This window comes from Terrapene carolina, unplaced genomic scaffold (assembly GCF_002925995.2).
Source record: "Terrapene carolina triunguis isolate 2854851 unplaced genomic scaffold, T_m_triunguis-2.0 Scaffold212, whole genome shotgun sequence".
In the NCBI taxonomy this organism is placed as follows: Eukaryota; Metazoa; Chordata; order Testudines; family Emydidae; genus Terrapene; species Terrapene triunguis.
Genome location: NW_020664563.1, coordinates 551,191 through 572,700, shown reverse-complemented (window position 1 = coordinate 572,700; position 21,510 = coordinate 551,191). Strand labels below are relative to the sequence as shown.

The following is a 21,510-nucleotide window of genomic DNA, read 5'->3' as shown; positions in this document are numbered from 1 at the left end:
CCTTAACTTGTACTTTCGTCACCCAGGTAATAAAACTGACCAAGTGTATGGGACTACAAACATGGTTCATCAATGTGTATGGTAGGCAAGGATACAGCTGCCAAATTCTGTGCAGTTCCATGTATGACATTTTATGCAAATCACTGGAGAAAATTTCTATACCATCAGAGATCATCCTTAAAAAAAAATGGTGTGTGCAGGTTTGAAGCTGCTGAAAGGCCTGGGGACCCTAGTGACTAGAGTTCTCCCAGTTCTCAACTGAACTCTGGATGTTCTAGGGCAAGGGTTTAAAAGGAGTGTGGTGCTCCACTGCCTCAATTCCTCCCCTGCAATCCCAAGCCTTTTGGTAAGTAGGACTCTGAGAAAGTGGGGAAAGGTGGACATCTCTGGCCTGTTAGTTGACAGCATAGTGGGCTGTAAAGGTGTGCACTGAAGACCAGGTGGCTGCTTTGCAGATCTCCTGGATGGGGACCTGAGCCAGAAAGGCAGTCGAAGATGCCTGCGCTCTGGTTGAATGGGCCGTAATCGCTGGGGCTGGGACCTTGGCCAGCTCATAGCACGTGCGAATGCAGTCTGTGATCCAGGACGATATGCATTGTGCAGAGACTGGGAGGCCCTTCATTCTATCGGCTATGGCAACAAACAATGGGGTTGATTTGCGGAAAGTTTTTGTGCACTCTATGTAGAATGCCAAAGCTCTTCGGACATCCAGCGTGTGTAGGCAGCGGTGTCTCGGGCTTGTGTGGGGTTTTGGAAAGAAACGCAGGCAAGCAAATGTCCTGTCCCAGGTGGAATTGGGATACCACCTTGGGGAGAAATTTGGGGTGCGGTCTAAGGGTTTGGCGGTGAGAGCTCTCAGTTTGGACACCTTCCTTGCCAATGTAATGTCCACCAGGAACACTACCTTCCAAGAAAGGTAGAGGAGGGAACAAATGGCCAGGGCTCAAACGGTGGGCTCATGAGTTTGGAGAGGACCAGGTTCAGGTTCCAGGTTGGGACTGGCGGGCGAGAATACGGGAACACCCTCTTCAGCCCTTTGAGGAATCGCCCCACAATGGGATTTGAAAACACAGAGCGCCCAGACTCCTCTGGATGGAAAGCGGAAATGGCCGCCAGGTGCACTCTGATGGAAGAAAGGGACAGACCCTATTGCTTAAGGTGTAGGAGGTAGTCCAAAATAACCGGGATAGGAACCTGGATCAGTTGAAGGCGCTTGGGTTCACACCAGCAGGAAAACCTTTTCCACTTCGCCAGCCCTAGTGGAAGGTTTACTACTCCTGTGGAGAATCTGTCTCACTGACTGAGAGCACTGGCTCTCCATGGGATTTAGCCATGGAGTTTCCAAGCCGTGAGATGTAGAGACTGCAGGTTCGGGTGGAGGAGGCGCTCGTGGTCCTGCGTGATCAGATCCGGGAAGAGGGGCAGGGCTATCGGGGCATCTATGGACAGCTCTAGGAGGGCTGTGTACCAACACTGCCGCGGCCAAGACGGGGCAATCATGATTACCGTCGCCCTGTCCCTGTGAATTTTGAGAAGGACTCGGTGGACCAGGGGGATATGAGGGAAGGCATACTTCAGCCCCCTGCCCCATGGTATTAGGAATGCGTTGGCAGTCGAGCCCGGACTGTGGTTTTGGAATGAGCAGAACTGAGGGCACTGTGTGTTGCTCTTGGTGGCAAAGAGGTCTACTTGGGGATAACCCCACCTTTGGAAGACTGACTGTATGATGTCCAATCTGATTGACCACTCGTGCATGTGGTATGACCTGCTGAGGTGATCTGCCAGCTCGTTTCGTACCCCTGGAAGGTAGGATGCTTCCAGCTAAATAGAAGTCCCAGAGAAGAAGAGCCTCGCAGCAGAGAGGTGAGGAGCGGGCTCCACCCTGTTTGTTTATGTAGAACATGGTGGTGGTGTTGTCTGTCAGGACTATCACGCTGTGACCTTGCAAAGTGGCGTGAAAGGTTTGGTAGGCCAGATGAACGGCCCTGAGCTCCTTCAGGTTGATATGGAGAGGTATCTTGCCCCTCGACCACAAACCTTGTATCCTCAGATCCCTTAAGTGTGCGCCCCAGCCCAGATCTGACGCATCTGTTACTAACGTCAGCGAAGGCTGGGGCTTGGCGAAGGGGATCCCTGCACAGACCACTGGTCAGTCCAGCCACCAACTCAGGGATTCTTGTACCTGCCCCAGGATCACCACCACAAGGTCGGGTGATCCTGGGACGGGCGGTAAGACAGTGCGAGCCACACTTGTATGGGCCTGAGTCTCAGTCAGGCATGCTTGACCACATACGTGCATGCTGCCATATGCCCTATTAGCTGCAGGCAACACCTGACTGTCATGATGAGATATTGAAGCATTGTTTTGACAATCTGCTCTATGGCTTGGAACCTGGGCTCTGGAAGGCTTGCTTTTGCCTGTACCGAGTCTAGGACTGCCCCATGAACTCTATCCTTTGGGTAGGTATGAGTGACGATTTGGGTACATTGAGGAGTCCCAGTCAGTGAAAGGTGTTCATGACCATTGTCACGTGGGACTGGACCTCGTCCTTGGAACGACCTGTCAGTAGCCAGTCATCGAGGTACGGGTACACTCGAACTTGCCTTTTCCTCAGGAAGGCCGCCACCACCACCATGCATTTCGTGAACACTCGGGGGGCTGTAGACAGGCCGAACAGGAGAACCATGAACTGGTAGTGATGTTGGTTTATGACAAACCGGAGCAAGCGTCGGTGTGCCAGATGGATGGCAATATGGAAATAGGCATCTTTCATGTTGAGGACAGCGTACTAATCGCCCGGATCCAGCGATGGGATGATAGTGCTTAGGGAGACCATGTGGAACCGGAGTTTGACCATAAATTTGTTGAGTCTGCGAAGGTCTAAAATGGGTCGAAGACCCCCCTTTGCCTTGGGGATTAGGAAGTAATGGGAGTAAAACCCTTTCCCCCTTAGCTCCTGTGGAACCTCCTCCACCGCCCCAACTTGAGGAGCGAAAAAACCTCCTGCATAAGGAGTTGCTTGTGAGAGGGGTCCCTGAAGAGGGACGGGGAAGGTGGGTAGGAGGGAGGGAAGGAGGAGAACTGGAGGGAGTATCCCACCTGTACCATGCGTAGGACCCAGCAGTCCGATGTTATACGGGACCATGCACGGTAGAAGTGGGACAGCCGGTTTAAAAACAGAGGGAATGGAACCAGGTACTGGGTTGGTACACTGTCCTCAAGTGCGCTTTCAAAACCCTTGCTTGTTTCCGGGCTGGGGTTTAGTCTGGCCTTGGTTGGGCGCATTATTCTGCTGTCTACACCTGTTATTTCTGCCCCGCCTGCAATACGGCTCCTGTCTGGGGCAGGGTTGATACTGCCTCTGCTGAGGAGGCTGAGGCCTGAAGGGCTTTCTCTGCATCCCTAGTGACTTCAGGGTGGCCCTGGAGTCCTTAAGGCCGTGCAGCCTGGAGTCTGTTTGTTCCGAGAAAAGGCACGAGCCCTCAAAGGGGAGGTCTTGGAGTGTGTTCTGGACCTCTGGGGGGGGAGGCCCGATGCCTGGAGCCACGCTGAGCGTCGCATGACTACCCCCGAGGCAATGGTTCTGGCCGCAGAGTCAGCTGAATCGAGGGAGGTTTGTAGCGAAGTCTTAGCCACTGCCTTTCCTCCCTCGATTAACGCAGCAAACTCCGAGTGCAAGTCCTGGGGCAGGCGATCCTTAAACTTGGACATGGCCATCCAAGAGTTGAAGTTATGCCTATTAAGCATCGTCTGCTGGTTGGCTATACTTGGCTGGAGGCCCCCGGAGGAGTAGACCTTCCTACCGAAGAGGTCCAAACGCTTGGCCTCATTGGCCTTTAGGGCTGAGGCTTGTTGGCCCTGCCGTTTCTTCTCATTTACTGCTGAAACGACTAGGGAACAGGGAGTCAGATGGCAGAACAGGAACTCGTAGCCCTTGGAAGGGGCGAAGTATTTCCTTTCTATGCCCCGGCCGTCAGCGTGATGGAGGCCGGGGTTTGCCATATAGTGTTGTAATCTGTCTGTATGGTCTTTATGAGAGGGAGCGCGACTCTGGAGGGGCCCTCGGGAGCCAGGATGACCACCATCGGATCCTCCTGATCGACCGTTTCTTCCACCTGGAGGCCCATATTGAGGGCGATCCTGCAGAGCAGCTGCTGGTGAGCCCTGTGGTTGATTGGTGGCGGTCCTGAGACTGATGTACCCACCCCCGCCTTGTCTGGGGAAGAGGAGGAAGTGAGTTGCTGCTGGTTGCCCTCATCTAGACCCTCCTGTGTCCCCCCATAGGCCTGGGTCACTTCAGGGCCCGATGGGGCTGACACTTCTCAAGCTGTCACAGTGCTTGGTACCGCCTCAGGCATTGGGTCTGGCATCGCCGGTTGCTCCTGGGGGCCCGGGGACAGCCTGGAGAGAGCGGCCTCCCTTGCCATTGATGCATGTCTGTGTGGTGACCTGGAATGGTGTTGCATGGAATGCCCGGACCTGGAGGCTCTGGAGATGGTGCTGATGGTAGGCCCATGGAGTCCAAAAGGGCCACTGACCCAAAGGAGGCCACTGTGGCTATCATGCTGAGTGGGACTCTCTGCTGGCCACGGTCCAATGCCTGCTATAGCTGGAGCAACTGGAGTCTGGCTCAGAGCCGGAGGATGCTGACGGAGAGGACCAGGGCGGTGCTGAACGTTGAGTGGCTGTAGGTGCTGCAAGGTGCGGGCCGGGGAGCGGTGCCTGGCTGACCGGGACTACGAATGGTACCAGGAGTCTCGGGACCGGGACCTCTCACTCGGTGCTGGTGAGGTTGCTGGTGCCGCACTACGGTGCCGGACAACTGATGACATCGTGGACCAGCGTGTAGTCGCCGTGGGTACCGCTGGTAGGTTCACCTCCGGTGCCGTAACCTCGTGCTGGGTAACAGGCGCCGGGGAGTAGCGGGATGCCAAGCTTGAATGGGAATGGTGCCGTGAGCGGTGCTGAGACGGTGACCTCGAGCGGCGCACCATTGCCAGCTTCCCTCTGGACGGCACCCTCTTAGACGGTGCCAGAGGCTTCTCCCTGCATGGGAGAGGATTTGGCGCCAACAGCTCAATGAGGTCTTTCACTGCCTCGAAAGTGTCAGGCGTGGAGGGGTGTTCCAGGACCTCCTCCAGACATCCATCGGCACTGAATTCGCTGGGTACCGGACTCAACGGAGCCTGTGGTGCCAGAGTCGACGGTGCCAGTTCTTGGCTCGGGCCCCCAATCTGTCTTTGCGTGCCGGGAGTTTCTCTGAGCGGCTTGGCAGCTCTTTGGGGAGAGCGCCCTCTTTCCCCTTTCTTGTGACGCTTAGTGAGTGCCGGAGAGGTCGACCGGTGCTGAGGTTGGTCGTCCGTCTCTATGCCTAGCCGGTGCCAGATCGCACACGGATGCCGGGGCTCTTTGCACCGGTCGGTCTGGGGCCGGTGGTTGTAACGCGGCCTCCATGAGCAACTGCTTAAGGTGAAAGTCTCTTTCTTTCTTAGTGCGCGGCTTGAAGGCCTTGCAGATTTTGCAGTGCTCTCCCAGACACCAGAGACAGGCGTCGTGGGGGTAGCTGTTAGGCATAGACTTGCGGCACATGGCGCAAGCTTTGAAACCCTGGGTTTGCGGCATGCCCTGCAGCCCAAGGCTGGTGCTGAAACTAGCTTCCAGACACCTGAATACAATGGTATTTAACTAACTGATAACTATCTAAGAACAACTCTAACTAGAAGACTGAAAGGCTAAGGGATCACTCACAAGCGAGAGAGAGAGAGAGAAAATGTTCCAATGCCGCTATGGATGGTAAGAAGGAACTGAAGGGGGGTTCGGCCAGCAGGGTAATATATACACCGCCATAAGGGCGCCACTCTAGGGGGCTCCCCTACTGTCCCGACGGGAGCTGCTAAGGGAAAAAGTTTTCTATGTCCGTGCACACGGCACGCGCACACCTAATTGGAATGGACGTGAACAATCACTCGAAGAAATGTTATTTACCCCTTCACGTAACACAAGAACCAGGGGTCACCCAATGAAATTAATAAGCAGCAGGTTTAAAAACAAACATAAAAAAGTACTTCACACAACATACACTCAACCTGTGGAACTCATTGCCAGGGGAGGTTGTGAAGGTCAAAAGTATAACTGGGTTCAAAGAAAGAATGAGGTAAGTTCTTGGAGGATAGGTCCATCAATAGCTATTAGCCAAGATAGTCAGGAATGCAATCTGATGCTCTGGATGTCCCTAAACCTCTGTGTGCCAGAAGCTGGGATCACTCAATAAATTGCCCTGTTTCGTTCATTCCCTCTGAAGTATCTGGTACTGTCCACCGTTGAACGACAGGATATTGCTAGATGGACCACTGGTCTGACCCAGTATGGCTGTTCTTATGTTGTTATGCAGGCTTCGTTTTCACTGAGATAAAGGGCTTGGTTTCGCTTTGATTTCTTGTTGTTGTTACAATTAGATAACCAATGTTATTTCTGACTCTAAAATCCTAAGGGGAGACAAGGCACGTGTAGTGTTTACTGCAAGGTATCTAGGCAAGGTCAGCACTATGCTCCAGGCCCATGGCTCACCTCTCCTAGTTTACCTCCACTATGTTTCCACAGTGGTGTAACTAACCTGTGTTAGATATCCCATGATAAAAACACCCCTTTTTTGTCAGTGAAGACATAGCCTCAGTGTGCTGTGAGGTCCTCATACCCCACCCAGCAGGAGTAGGTTATCACTATAACCAATTGCTTGAAGGATTTTACTGACTTTCCCATGTGTTTATAAAACAATTTAAGGAAGTAAGGGCCTTCGATTTCTAAGCACTGTGTTAAAGAGTATGGATGCTTAATATTATTGATGCGCTTGCGAAATCTACCAGTATGTGAGCACATCTTGCTAACGGCAGTATACACTTAGCTGTACAGAACTTTGGCACTCCAGCAGATGTCAGCTCTCTCTGTGTGGGCCAGTCTAGCCAATGGTCCAAGGTTCTCTATAAGATAAGGGTTAAGAAAAAGCAAGCATGCCTAAAAGATTCCTTTTAAAAGAAAAAGTTGTTTCTCTGATGTTTGGGGGACAACAGATTGTGACCACCTTTCTAGAGAGCAACTGAGTTCTTGTCTGGAAGTCAGCAGCTGATACTGATAGTATTAGGAATCATGCCCAGCTGCCGGATTCCTTTTTGTTCTATTTCATGAAGGTCAGATTGTTGAAAACCATGAAAGTGCTGAAACAGGCATTTTAAATCCTCTTCTTTTTACTAATCCAGTGTCTGCTTTCATAGAAACAGGAGCACAAACTAAAATTGCCCCATCCCCTTCTGCACTAAGGACAGTAATACGACTTTGTGAGTCCACACTAACGGGGAAAGCGTCGACATTGGAAGCGGTGCACTGTGGGCAGCTATCCCACAGTTCCCGCAGTCCCCGCTGCCCATTGGAATTCTGGGTCGAGCCGCCAATGCCTTCTGGGTAAAAAAATGTGTTGAGGGTGCTTTTGGGTAACTGTCGTCATCCGTCCGTCACTACCGCCCTCCCTCCCTGAAAGCGCCGGCGGGAAATCAGTTCGCGCACTTTTCTGGTCAGTGACAGCGCGGACGCCACAGCACTGCGAGCATGGAGCCCGCTGCGACCATCGCTGCAGTTGTGGCCGTTGTCAACACCTCGCAGCTTATCATCCACCTTTCCCAGAGGCAGATGCAGAGAAATCAGGCGAGGAGGCTATGGCACCGCGGTGAGGACCTGAAGTCTGAGAGTAGCACAGACCTGTCAGAAAGCACGGGACACAGCGCCGAGGACATCACGGTGGCAATGGGTCATGTGGATGTTGTGGAACGGCGATTCTGGGCCCGGGAAACAAGCACGGACTGGTGGGACCGCATAGTGCTGCAGGTCTGGGATGAATCCCAGTGGCTGCGAAACTTTCGCATGCGGAAGGGGACTTTCATGGAACTTTGTGAGTTGCTGTCCCCTGCCCTGAAGCGCAATGACACCCGGATGTGAGCAGCCCTGACTGTCCAGAAGCGAGCAGCCATAGCCCTCTGGAAGCTTGCAACGCCAGACAGCTACCGGTCAGTCGCGAACCACTTTGGCGTGGGCAAATCTACCGTGGGGGTTGTTGTGATGCAAGTAGCCAACGCAATCGTTGAGGTACTGCTCTCAAAGGTAGTGACCCTGGGAAACGTGCAGGTCATCAAAGATGGCTTCGCCGCGATGGGATTCCCAAACTGCGGTGGGGCTATAGATGGAACTCACATCCCTATCCTGGGACCGGACCACCAGGCCAGCCAGTACATCAACCGAAAGGGCTACTTTTCAATGGTGCTGCAAGCACTGGTGGACCATAGGGGACGTTTTACAAACATCAACGTCGGATGGCCGGGCAAGGTTCATGACGCTCGTGTTTTCAGGAACTCAGGTCTGTTTAGATGGCTGCAGGAAGGTATTTACTTCCCGGACCACAAAATAACTCTTGGGGATGTGGAGATGCCTATAGTCATCCTCGGGGACCCAGCCTACCCGCTAATGCCCTGGCTCATGAAGCCCTATACTGGCGCCCTGGACACTGAAAAAGAACTCTTCAACTACCGGCTGAGCAAGTGCAGAATGGTGGTGGAGTGTGCTTTTGGCCGTCTCAAGGGGAGATGGAGAAGCTTACTGACTCGCTGTGATCTCAGCGAAACCAATATCCCCATTGTTATTGCAGCTTGCTGTGTGCTCCACAATCTCTGTGAGAGCAAGGGGGAGACCTTTATGACGGGGTGGGAGGTTGAGGCAAATAGCCTGGCTGCTGATTACGCCCAGCCAGACAGCCGTGCGATTAGAAGAGCCCAGCGGGACGCGCTGTGCATCCGGGAGGCTTTGAAAGCTAGGTTCCTGAGTGAGCAGGGTAACCTGTGACTTTTAAGTTTGTGTACAGAGAAGCTGAACCTGCCCCCGTTTCTTTACCCACTAAATGTTCAGTGTCCTCTCCAGTTACATACCCTGTTCCCCCCCCTTCCAACACACGTTTAAAAATAAAATCACTTGAATTTTGTTAATGAACACCGTTTTCTTTATTACTGTTTTCGTGGGAAAGTGTTGAACCTGGGACGCAGACTGTGGTGGGGAGCGGGTGTAGTGTAGTGATGCAAATGACGCTTCTAAACTCCAGGAATGACAGGCTCCGCAGTGGTGGACTGGTGGTTTCAACGGAGCCTGCCACCCCTCCTGTTCGGGACTCTGTGTGTGGGGGGGCTATGTGACTTTGTGGCAGGGGGAGGACGGTTACAGATCCCCTGCTGCGTGGCTCTGTGATCCAGGATAAGGACCGCTGCATAAGATCTGTAACTGCCCTCCCCCGCCACAAAGTCACAGAGCACCCCCCACAGAACACTAAAACCACCTCCCAGACTGACCAGGGTAACTAGTGACTGCAATGTGTGTGTGCCCTGCTGCTGAACCTGCCCCCGCCTCTGTACCCTGGTAAAGGTGACTGTCCTGTCCAACTACCAACCCCCTTCCCCCCCTTCAGACAGACTCTCCTCTAAAAGAACATGATGGAAACAGTAATTAACAGAAACTTATTTTTTATTAGCAACTACACATGAAACTGGGGGGTGAAACTTGGACGGGGGCTTGGGTGAGGCGGGAAGGAAAGGACTTGTCAAATTTTGGGGAATGAGAGCCTTCTAGTACTAGAGCACTCTGCAGGGGTGGAGTGAGAGTTTTCACGGACTCTGCCGCCCCTCCTTCTTTGGACTTTGGGTGAGGGGGGTATGGGACTTGGTGGCGGGGGAGGGCGGTTACAGATAGACTGCAGCGGGGCTCTGTCCTCCTGCCTCCGGTCCTACAGAACATCCACAAGGCGCCGGAGCGTGTCCGTTTGCTCCCTCATTAGTCCAAGCAGCGTTTGAGTCGCCTGCTGGTCTTCCTGCCGCCACCTCTCCTCCCGTTCCATGTGTGATCAGTGCATTTGGGACAAGTTCTCCCTCCACTGTGTCTGCTGGGCTGCCTGGGCTCGGGAGCAGCCCATAAGTTCCGAGAACATGTCCTCCCGTGTCCTCTTCTTCCTACGCCTAATCTGCGCTAGCCTCTGGGAGTGTGATGCCAGGCTGGGTTGGGAGACAGTCGCAGCTGTGGGAATGGGAAAAAGGGAGTGAATTCCTCAGAAAGATAAATTTCGTTGTGAACAAAGAACATAGTCTTTCTCTGTGAACAAGACCATGCACAGCACCTATCACATGCGCACTCAGGACAAGGTCGAATTTTCGGCCTTCGCATTCAGTGCCTGGGGTCTTGCAGTGCAGATCAGAGAAGCGGGGCAGGACACCGGAATTTGTGTAGCAGGCCGACATGGTAAGCCGTAGACTTGTGGCTGCTTAAAACTTTAATAGTTGCACTGGCCTCCTTTCACATTGAAAGCAATGCCAGTCCCTGCTGCGAGCAATCCGGCAAGCATGAACTCTGCCCCTGTCCCACCCCCTCGCGGCTGTCCCAGGGAAAGATCCCTGTATGCTGCCCCTCTCCCGCCTCCACCGCGTGGCTGTAAACCGCCGGTTACATTTCTGTAAAGGAACAGGCAAGCAGTCCCAATACTAACATTCCCCTACCTAATTCAAAGCAGGTCATCATGAGCGACATCACTCTGATGAGGATTTCAGAGACGGAAAAAGAAAGGATGCTTCGGGAAAGCCTGCAAAGACCAGGGCCGTATTCCGCCATGCTCTGCAGGGCAATGATCCCGGAGTACTTGCTTGTCTCCTGGCGCGGAAATGTTTCCTACTACGGAGGACCCAATAAGGCCGCTCTCCCCAGGAACCTGATGCAAAGGCTTTCCAATTACCTCCAGGAGAGCTTCGTGGAGATGTCCATGGAGGATTTCAGCTCTATCCCCGGACATATAGACCGGATTTTACTGTAGTTGCACTGGCAGGGACTAAACGGTAGAGCGGCTTAGGCAGAACAATCATGCTAAACCGGACATTGTTAGATTTTTTTCAGTAGTTGCACTGCCAGGGAGTGAACAGTTAAGCGCCTAGGGCAAAGTAATCATGAAAAACCCATTGTTAATATTCCTGTTCTGTTAAAAATAAATGTTTACATGTTTAAAACACTTACTGGCTGATCCTTCCCCTGATTCTGTGTCCAGGTTAACGGCTGGGGACGGTTGGTAGGGGATCTCTGTAAGGGTGATGAAGAGATCCTGGCTGTCGGGGAAATCAGCGTTGTAAGCGCTGTTGACTGCCTCGTCCTCCTCATCTCCTTCCTCATCTTCCCCGTCCGCTAACATGTCCGAGGAACCGGCCGTCGACAATATCCCATCCTCAGAGTCCACGGTCAGTGGTGGGGTAGTGGTGGCGGCCACACCTAGGATGGAATGCAGTGCCTCGTAGAAACGGGATGTCTGGGGCTGGGATCCGGAGCGTCCGTTTGCCTCTTTGGTCTTCTGGTAGCCTTGTCTCAGCTCCTTGAGTTGCATCCCGGCTGTATCCTCTCTCTGCCATGGCTTTAGAGATCTTCTCATAGATCTTTGCATTCCGTCTTTTGGAGCGCAGCTCGGAAAGCACGGACTCATCGCCCCACACAGCGATCAGATCCAAGACTTCCCGATCAGTCCATGCTGGGGCCCTCTTTCTATTCTGAGATTGCACGGCCATCTCTGCTGGAGAGCTCTGCATCGTTGCCAGTGCTGCTGAGCTCGCCACGATGTCCAAACAGGAAATGAGATTCAAACTGCCCAGACAGGAAAAGGAATTCAAATTTTCCCGGGGCTTTTCCTGTGTGGCTGGTCAGAGCATCCGAGCTCGGACTGCTGTCCAGAGCGTCAACAGAGTGGTGCACTGTGGGATAGCTCCCGGAGCTATTAGCGTCGATTTCCATCCACACCTAGCCTAATTCGACATGGCCATGTCGAATTTAGCGCTACTCCCCTCGTTGGGGAGGAGTACAGAAGTCGAATTTAAGAGACCTCAATGTCGAACTAAATAGCTTCGTGGTGTGGACGGGTGCAGAGTTAATTCGATGTAACGGCGCTAAATTCGACATAAACTCCTAGTGTAGACCAGGCCTAGGATTTGCTCATTTTAGCAGCTTTGTGGATGTGACATGGAAAAGTATGCCCATGTCAGCAATGGCCAGGGACAGACCTGCCCGAATTTAGTGGGGAAAAATCTGACTGGTCCCCACAGTCACACCTATGAAAATGACCCGGTGCCTATTGGAAAGGAGGAAATGGCAGCAGATCCATTTTTTCCCCTGGGACCTGTTCTTACTGCTAGCAAGAGAAGCCCATCCTATCACAGTCTGTGACATTTATTCTAAGATAGCACTACCCAATGGGGAGAACTATGGGTGAGAAGAATTCATTTTATCATTCTACTTGCCCTGGGAAGAACAACTTGTAAAATGCATTCTTCTCACCCGTATGTCTTACAAATCCTGGAGCACATGTGTGAATTAAAAAGGCATATATCCAAGGCTCTCCTACTGCACAAGAAACTACCACTGCCATATCTATATATGTATGAGATTGTGTTTCTCTCCCTCAGATGAAATCACCAGCACAGCTGAGAGCAATAAAAATCAGCACCTGACACCAGAACTAAAGCATTACTGCACCTGATAGCACCTGGCCTCCAACTGGATCCTCCAGGAAGAGAGGCTGTAAATCAGTGGAAGACTGGACATCAATGCTACAGACTTGCTTGCAGACAGGTCACTGTTGTATTTATAAGTACTCCACAGGATTGAGAAACACTTAAGGTGTTCCACTCCAGCTCACTTTTTATAATAGAACCATAAAATGTAGGATTGGAAGGGACCTCAAATAGGTCATTTAATCCAGTCTCATGCACTGATGCAGGACTAAGTATTATCTAAAACATCCCTTACAGGTGGTTGACTAACCTGTTCTTAAAAGCCTCCAATGACAGAGATTACATAGCCTCCCTAGGTAATTTATTCCAGTGCTTAACTACCTGACAGTTAGGAAGTTTTTCCCTAATGTCTAACCTAAATCTGCTTTGCTTCAATTTAAGCCCATTACTACTTATCTTGTCCTCAATGGTTAAGGAGAACAATGTATCACCCTCTTCAGTATAACAATCTTTTACGTACTTGAAAACTGTTATGCCCCTCTCTGTTTTCTGTTTTCCAAACTAAACAAACCCAGTTTTTTCAATCTTTCCTCATAGGTCATGTTTTCTAGACCTTTAATCATTTTTGTTACATTCCTCTGGACTTTCTCCCATTTGTCCACATCTTTTCCCAAGTGTGGGGTCCAGAACTGCACACAATAATTCAGTCGAGGTCTTATCAATGCTGAGTACAGTGGAAGAATTACTTCTTGTATCTTTACAACACTCCTGCAAACACACCAAAGAATGAAGTTCCCTTTTTTCTAACATTATTACATTGTTGACTCATATTTAGTTTGTGATCCACTATAAACCCCAGATCCTTTTCTGCAGTACTCCTTCCTATGCAGTTATTTCCCATTTTGTATTTGTGCAATTAATTATTCCTTCCCAAGTGGAGTTCTTTGCATTTCTCTTAATCAAATTTAATTCAGTCCATTTCTCCAGTTTGTCAAGATCATTCTGAATTCTAGTTCTGTCCTCTAAAGAGCATGAAACCCCTCCCAGCTTGGTATCATCCACAAACTTTGTAAGTGTACTCTGTATGCCAGTATCCAAATCATTGATGAAGATATTGAATAGAACTGGACCCAGGACAGATCCCTGTGGGATCCCACTTGACATGCCCCTCCAGCTCAATTGTGAACCACTGATGACTATTGTCTGCAGTTTTTCAGCCAGTTGTGCACCCATCTTATAGCAGGTTCATCTAGTTTATATTTTTCTAGTTTGTTTATGAGGTCATGTAAGAAAATATCAAATCCTTAGGCCTTGTTTACACTGCAGAGTTGTGTCAACAAAAGTTACACCGCTTTAATTAAAGCACTTTAATTAAACCGCTGTTGTATGTCCACACTATGCTCCTTGTGTCGGCAGAGCACCTCCACACTACCAGCTCTTGCATCGACACAGAGAAGTGCACTGTGGATAGCTATCCCTCTGTGCAACCTGCCCCTGGTGCAATGCCTCATGGGGCAGGTACAGTGTTACATGATGCAGGTTTCTCAATCCCATTGTTCCATGGGCATCCTACCAGATTGCCAGTAGTTTTTGAACTGAAGTGTAAGGGGGGGGAGGGGAGTGGGAGACAGGGAGTGTGTATGTGTGTGTGTGGGGGGGAAGTATATGTGAGAGAGACAGAGCGTGTGTTGGGGAACTGTGTGTGTTGAGGGAGAATGGGTCGGCATGCTGTCTCTAAGTTCAGACAGCAGCCTTAAGAACCAATCCTGGAGGACACCCCCCTGCATCAACCCCCAACACTGCACAGCACAGCATAGCAGTCTTCTCTCCTCCCCACCACAGCAGCAGCCCACTCTGTCTCCCTGCCTATGGTTCTGTGATTCTTTCTGAGTTCTCCCACAGCCTCCTCAGCTACCAGGAGCCATATCCTCAGCAGCTCTGCAAACTCTCCACGCTGAGGAATGTCAAAGCTTCCCGGAGCTTTGAAAGGGGAGGGGTGCATGCCTGCAGGGAAGCTAAGTTCAAAACAGTGAGCACAGCAGGCATTGTGGGATACTGGGGAAGGCCAGTGATGTTAACATAATGAACAAAAAACGGTTACCTACCTTTTCATAACTGTTGTTCTTCAAGATGTGTTGTTCACGTCCATTCCACATTAGGTGTGCGCACACCGCGTGCACAGATGTCAGAAACTTTTTCCCTTAGTGGCTCCCGTCGGGTCGGCAGGTGAGCCCCCTAGAGTGGCACCCCTGGTGCATATATACCCCTGCCGACCCGACCCCACTTCAGTTCCTTCTTGCCGGTGACTCCGACAGAGGGGAAGGAGGGTGGGAAGTGTAATGAATGTGAACAACACATCTCGAAGAACAACAGTTACGAAAAGGTAGGTAACTGGTTTTTCTTCTTCGAGTGCTTGTTCACATCCATTTCACATTAGGTGACTCACAAGCTTACCGTAGGAGTCATGGAACAATTGATTGGAGAACAGCCCTGCTGACTGCCGCATCATCTCTGGCCTGCTGATTGACTGCGTAGTGGGCTGTGAATGTGTGCACCGATGACCAGGTGGCTGCTTTACAGATCTCCTGGATCGGGACCTGCGCCAGGAAAGCTGTTGAAGACGCTTGTGTCCTGATCGAGTGGGCCATGACTGCCGGGGCTGGAACCTTGGTGAGCTTGTACCACGTGCGGATGCAGTCCGCAATCCACGATGATATACGCTGCGCCAAGACTGGAAACCCTTTCATTCTGTCGTCTATAGCGACAAACAACTGCGTCGACTTGCGGAAAGGTCTAGTCCGCTCCAAATAGAAAGCCAGGGCCCTTCGGACATCCAGAGTGTGCAGGCTACGGTGACTCGGGTCCGTGTGTGGTTTAGGAAAGAACACTGGCAAACAACTGTCCTGCCCCATATGAAATTGTAAGACTATTTTAGGGAGGAATTTAGGGTGTGGCCTGAGTTGCACTTTGTCCTTATAAAAAACTGTAGAAGGAGTGCCCTTAGCTCAGACACCCTCCTCGGGGATGTAATGGCCAGGAGGAACGCCACCTTCCAGGAGAGAGCAAGAGGCAAGGGGCTCGAACGGAGGGTCCATGAGCTTGGAAAGGACCAAATTAAGGTTCCAGGGTGGGACTGGCAGTCACGAGTAAGGGAACACCCTCTCCAGTCCCTTGAGGAACCGCACCACCATGGGGTTAGAGAACACGGAACACCCAGATTCCCCCGGGTGGAATGCTGAAATGGCAGCCAGATGCACCCTGATTGAGGAAGGGGCAAGACCCTGATGCTTGAGGTGCAAGAGATATTCTAGGACAACTGGAATGGTTGCCTGGAGTGGCTGTATCTGCTTAGGCTCACACCAGCAGATGAATCTTTTCCACTTAGCTAGGTAGATCGCCCTAGTGGAAGGTTTCCTACTACCAAGCAGAATTTGTCTTACTGGAAGAGAGCACTCTCTCTCCATAGCGTTCAGCCACAGAGTTTCCACGCCATGAGATGCAGAGACTGCAGATCCGGGTGGAGCAGGCGCCCACAGTCTTGCGTGATGAGATCCTGGTGCAGGGGCCGGGAAATCGGGGCGGCCACTGACAGCTCTAGCAGGGTCGTAAACCAGTGCTGACGAGGACAAGCTGGGGCGATCAAAATTATCGTTGCCTTGTCCCTGAGAACTTTGAAGAGGACTCTGTGGATGAGTGGGAGAGGAGGAAAGGCGTACTTCAGACTCCTGCTCCAAGGGATCGCGAATGCATCTGCGACCGAGCCTGGACTGTGGCTCTGGAACGAACAAAAAACTGCAGACATTGGCTGTTGTACTTGGTAGCAAATAGGTCCATTTGGGGAAACCCCCACTTTTGGAAGATCGATTGCAAGATGTCCGATCTCATCAACCACTCGTGCGTGCAATACGACCTGCTGAGGTGGTCCGCCAGCTCGTTTCGCGCTCCCGGGAGGTATGACGCTTTGAGATGTATGGAGCGGGCTATACAGAAGTCCCACAGGAGAAGAGCCTCATGGCAGAGGGGAGAGCAATGGGCTCTGCCCTGCTTGTTTATATAAAACATGGCGGTGGTGTTGTCAGTCAGAACTGTCACCCTGTGACCTTCTAAAGTAGTATGAAAGGTTTGGCAGGCTAGATGAACCGCCCTGAGCTCCTTCACATTGATGTGGAGCAACACCTCGGCCCTGTGTCCTTAGGTCCCCCAAGTGAGCCCCCCAGTCGAGGTCTGACGCGTCTGTCACTAGCGTCAGAGTATGCTGCAGCGCGGCGAAGGGGATATCCTCACCGGCCGATTCAGCCACCAGCGCAGGGAGTCCAACACCTGGGCAGGAACGTCACAACAAGGTCGAGGGATCTCTGCCTGGGCAAGCCACGCTTGTAAAGTCCTGAGCCGCAGCCGAGCGTACTTGACCACATAAGTGCATGCCGCCACGTGCCCTAGGAGCTGCAGACAGCATCTGACCGTGGTAGTGGGGAATCTTAGCATCGAGTCTATGATGCGTTGGATGGCCAGAAATCTAGGTTCTGGGAGGCTCGCTTGTGCCTGCGCCGAGTCCAGCACTGCCCCGATGAACTCCAGTCTTTGAGTTGGTATCAAGGAAGACTTGGGCACGTTGACAAGGAGACCCAGCCTGCGGAATGTGTCCAGGGCCACCGTCACATGGGAGCAGACCTGCGAGGAGCCAATCGTCGAGGTATGGGTATACCCGTATTCTCCTCTTTCGCAGAAAGGCTGCCACTACTGACATGCATTTTGTGAACATGTGGGGGGCTGCCGCCAGGCCAAATGGGAGGACCATAAACTGGTAATGGTGCTGGTTTATGGCAAACCGCAAGAACCACCGGTTAGCGGGGTGAAAGGCGATGTGAAAGTACGCGTCTTTCATGTCGAGGGCAGTGTACCAATTGCCTGGATCCAGGGATGGGATAATAGTGCCCAGGGAGACCACGCGGAAGAGGACCTTTACTAAGAATTTGTCGAGCCCGCAAAGGTCTAAAATGGGCCGAAGGCCCCCCTTTGCCTTGGGGATGAGAAAATAACGGGAGTAAAACCCTTTCCCCCTTAGTTCCCGAGGGACTTCCTCCACCGTCCCTGCCTCGAGAGCGATTGAACCTCCTGCATAAGGAGTTGCTTGTGAGAGGGGTCCCTGAAGAGGGACAGGGAAGGGGGGTGGGTAGGAGGAGAACTGCAGCGTGTATCCCACTTGTTGCGTGCATAAGACCCAACGGTCTGATATTATACGGGACCACGCATGATAGAAGTGGGACAAGCGGTTCAAGAAACACGGGGAAGGATCCGGGAGCTGGGTTGGTATGCTGTCCTCGATTGCACCTTCAAACCCCCTGCTTATTGCCAGGCTGGGGCTTGCCCTGGCCTTGGCCCTGGTTAGGCGTGTTGTTCCGCCTATGCCTATTGTCCCTGCCCCTCCTTCGATAAGGCTCCTGCCTAGGACGAGGCTGGTACTGTCGCTGCTGCGGCGGTTGGGGCTTAAACGGCTTCCTCTGTGTCGCTGGGGTGTGCATTCCCAACAACTTCAGGATTGCCCGGGAGTCTTTGAGGGTATGCAGCCGGGCATCCGTCTGATCGGAAAAGAGGCCAGACCCTTCGAAGGGGAGGTCCTGGAGGGTATTCTGGACCTCTGGCGGAAGTCCTGAAGCCACGCCGAGCGCCGCATCACCACACCTGAGGCAATCGTTCCAGCTGCTGCGTCTGCAGAGTCCAGAGAGGCCTGTAAAGAGGTCTTGGCCACTGCCTTTCCCTCTTCTACGGGGGCCATAAACTCAGGCTGAGAGCCCTGGGCCAAGGAGTCTTTAGATTTTGAAACTGCTGCCCAGGAGTTAAAATTGTGCCAGTTCAGGATCGCCTGCTGGTTAGCAATCCACAATTGGAGGCCCCCAGAAGAGTAGACCTTTCTTCCGAAGAGGTCCAAATGTTTAGCCTCCTTGGCCTTGGGGGCCGGGGCTTGCTGACCATGACGCTCCCGTTCATTAATGGCTGACGACGACCAGCGAACAGGGAGCCGGATGACAAAAGAGGAACTCGTAGCCCTTGGAAGGGGCGAAGTACTTCCTCTCCACTCCCTTTGCGGTCGGTACGCTGGAGGCTGGGGTTTGCCAGACCCTCCTGTAGTTGGTCTGGATTGTCTTTATGAGCGGGAGCGCAATTCTGGAGGGTCCTTCAGGGCTTAGGATGTCCACCATAGAATCCCCCTGCTCCACCACCACCGACCCGACGGGAGCCGCTAAGGGGAAAAGTTTCCAACATCCGTGCACGCGGCGTGCGCACGCCTAATGTGGAATGGACGTGAACAAGCACTCGAAGAAGAACAGCGTCTACATTGGCATTTTGTCAAAGAAACTTTTGCGCAAAAAGCCCTATGTCTCTCATCAAGGTAGTTTTATTTGGTCACCAAAACAGAAGAGTTTTGTCACCAAAAGTGGCATTGCAGCATAGAATCATAGGCTAGGTCTACACTACAGCGGGGGGTCGACCTAAGATACGCAACTTCAGCTACGTGAATAGCGTAGCTGAAGTGGCGTATTTTAGGTCGACTTACCTGGCTGTGAGGACGGTGGCAAGTCGACCGCTGCCGCGCCGCCGTCGACTCCGCTACCGCCTCTTGCTGCGGTGGATTTCCGGAGTCGACGGTAGAGCCATCAGGGATCGATTTTATCGCGTCTTCACTAGACGCGGTAAGTCGATCCCCGATAGACCGATTGCTACCCGCCGATCCGGCGGGTAGTGAAGACGTGCCCATAGAAGATTGGGGTGGAAGAGACCTCAGTAGGTCATCTGGTCCAACACCCTGCTCAAAGCAGGACCAAGCCCAACTAAATCATCCCAGCCAGGGCTTTGTCAAGCATCTACATCTTCACTGTTTGGTCGCCAAAAGCTGCCTTTTGTCGACAAAACTCTGCAGTGTAGACAAGGCCTTACTAAAGTCAAGATTTATCAAATCTACTGCTTCTCCCCTACCTACAAGGCTTGTTAGCCTGTTGAAGAAGAAGATTATGTCGATTTGACATGATTTGTTCTTCACAAATCCATGTTCACTGTTGCTTATTACCTTATTTTCTTCTAGGTGGTTACAAACTGATTGATTATTTGCTCCCTTATCTTTCTGGGTACCCAAGTTAAGCTGACTGGTCTATAATTCCCTGGGTTGTCCTTTTTCCCCCTTTTTATAGATAGGTACTATATTTGCTTTTTTCCAGTCGTCAGGTATCTCTCCTGTCCTCCGCAAGTTCTCAGAGATAAATCACTAATGGCTCAGAGATCTCTTCAGCCAGTTCCCTAAGTATTCTAGGATGCATTCATTAATCAGGCCCTGCCGACTTGCAGACTTCTAACTTGTCTAAGTAATTCTTAACTTGTTCTTTTCCTATTTTAGCCTCAGATCCTACACTACTTCCCATCTGCCTGAAAAGTGAACGATTCAGAAAACAAGAATAAAAGATGGGATTAGAATGGAAACTATTATGCAAAACTATTATGCAACCTTAACTGAAGATATCACTACTGCTCACATAATTGGCAATACCCCAATATTACTACTTTGGAGGCCACAATGACAACTCAGTGGCAATCTGAATGCTAAAAGTGGTATTATTTAAATACACCTACTGTAATACACTGTCTATAACTATCTACGTAGGGAACAAATATTTAATAATGGGCTCCTCAGTCTAGGAGAGAAAAGTATAACTCCATCCAATGGCTGGAAGTTGAAGCTAGACAAATTCAGACTGGAAATAAGGCATAATTTTTTTTTCATGGCGAGAGTAATTAACCACTGGAACAATTAAACCAAAGGTAGTGGTGGATTCTCCATCACTGAGAATTTTTAAATCAAGAGTGAATGTTTTTCTGAAAGATCTGCTCTAGGAATTATTTTGAGGAAGTTCTATGGCCTGTGTTATACAGGAGGTGAGATTAGATAGTCACAATGGTCCCTTCTGGGCTTGGAATCTATGAATCGCCAGAATTTCATAGTTTGCTAATAGAGTCTCTCTCCTAATCAGGAGTGTCTCATTCCTCCAGGAATGAATTCCATGAAGCAGCACTGGGGAATGACAATTTCAATTGTAGGGGTCTGTAGTGAAGCGGCCTGGCTCCCGACGGCCCCTGAGAGGGAAGAGCCAGAACAGGCACCCCAGTGGGCGGAGCCGCCGGCACCTGTTCCCGCCCCCCGGAAGTGGGCGGAGCCACCGGCACCTGTTCCCGCCCCCCGGAAGTCAAGGGGCGGGACAGGAAGTATAAAAGCCAAGCCCCAGCACTCAGTTGGAGCCCAGCGGCCGGAGAAGCCAGACGCTCCTGCTCGGGCTCCTGCTAGACCGCGCCTGCCCCGAGCCAGGTATCCGGAGGTGGACGGACCAAGCCTCCCCAGAGCCAGGTATCCGGAGGTGGACGGACCAAGCCTCCCCAGAGCCCGGTACCCCGAGGTAGGCTGGCCGAGCCTACCCCGAGCGCGGTACCCCGAAGCGGACTGGCCGAGCCTGCCCCGAGCGCGGTACCCCGAGGAGAGGCCCGAGCGTCCCCCTGACCTGAGACCGGAGGAGCGGCCCGACCTAGACAGCCCTCAACCCGCCGAGGAGCCCATGGTGTGGGACCCCGCTGCCGAGCCCAGCGAGGAGCAGGTACCCATGGAGGAGGAGGAGATGGGAAGTGGCCCGGGGATCGCAGACCCGGAACCGATGTCAGTGTGTTGCGGGCAGGATCCCCACTGACCCCGTGGCAGACGGTCTGCTGCGGATAGGGCCCCGGGCTGGAACACAGTGGAGTGGGTGGGCCTGTGTTCCCCCCTGCCACCCCACGCCGGGTGGCAGTCTCTCCTCCTCCCTGCCCAGGGCAAGGACTGCCCCAAGTGCTCAGCTCCTGCTATCAGGGCCTGAGCCCCTGCCTTTGTGTGCTGCCCCGCCCTGATCCAGGGCCTGGGCTAACTGACTCTGT

The 21,510-nt window shown here is 52.1% G+C and overlaps 1 protein-coding gene across 2 annotated transcripts in view; it reads right to left on the bottom strand.

The window, feature by feature from the left end:
* ATF6 (activating transcription factor 6) overlaps positions 1 to 21,510 on the bottom strand; it is a 367,785-nt gene that overhangs the window by 194,890 nt on the left and 151,385 nt on the right. The gene's annotated exons all lie outside the window — the stretch shown is intronic.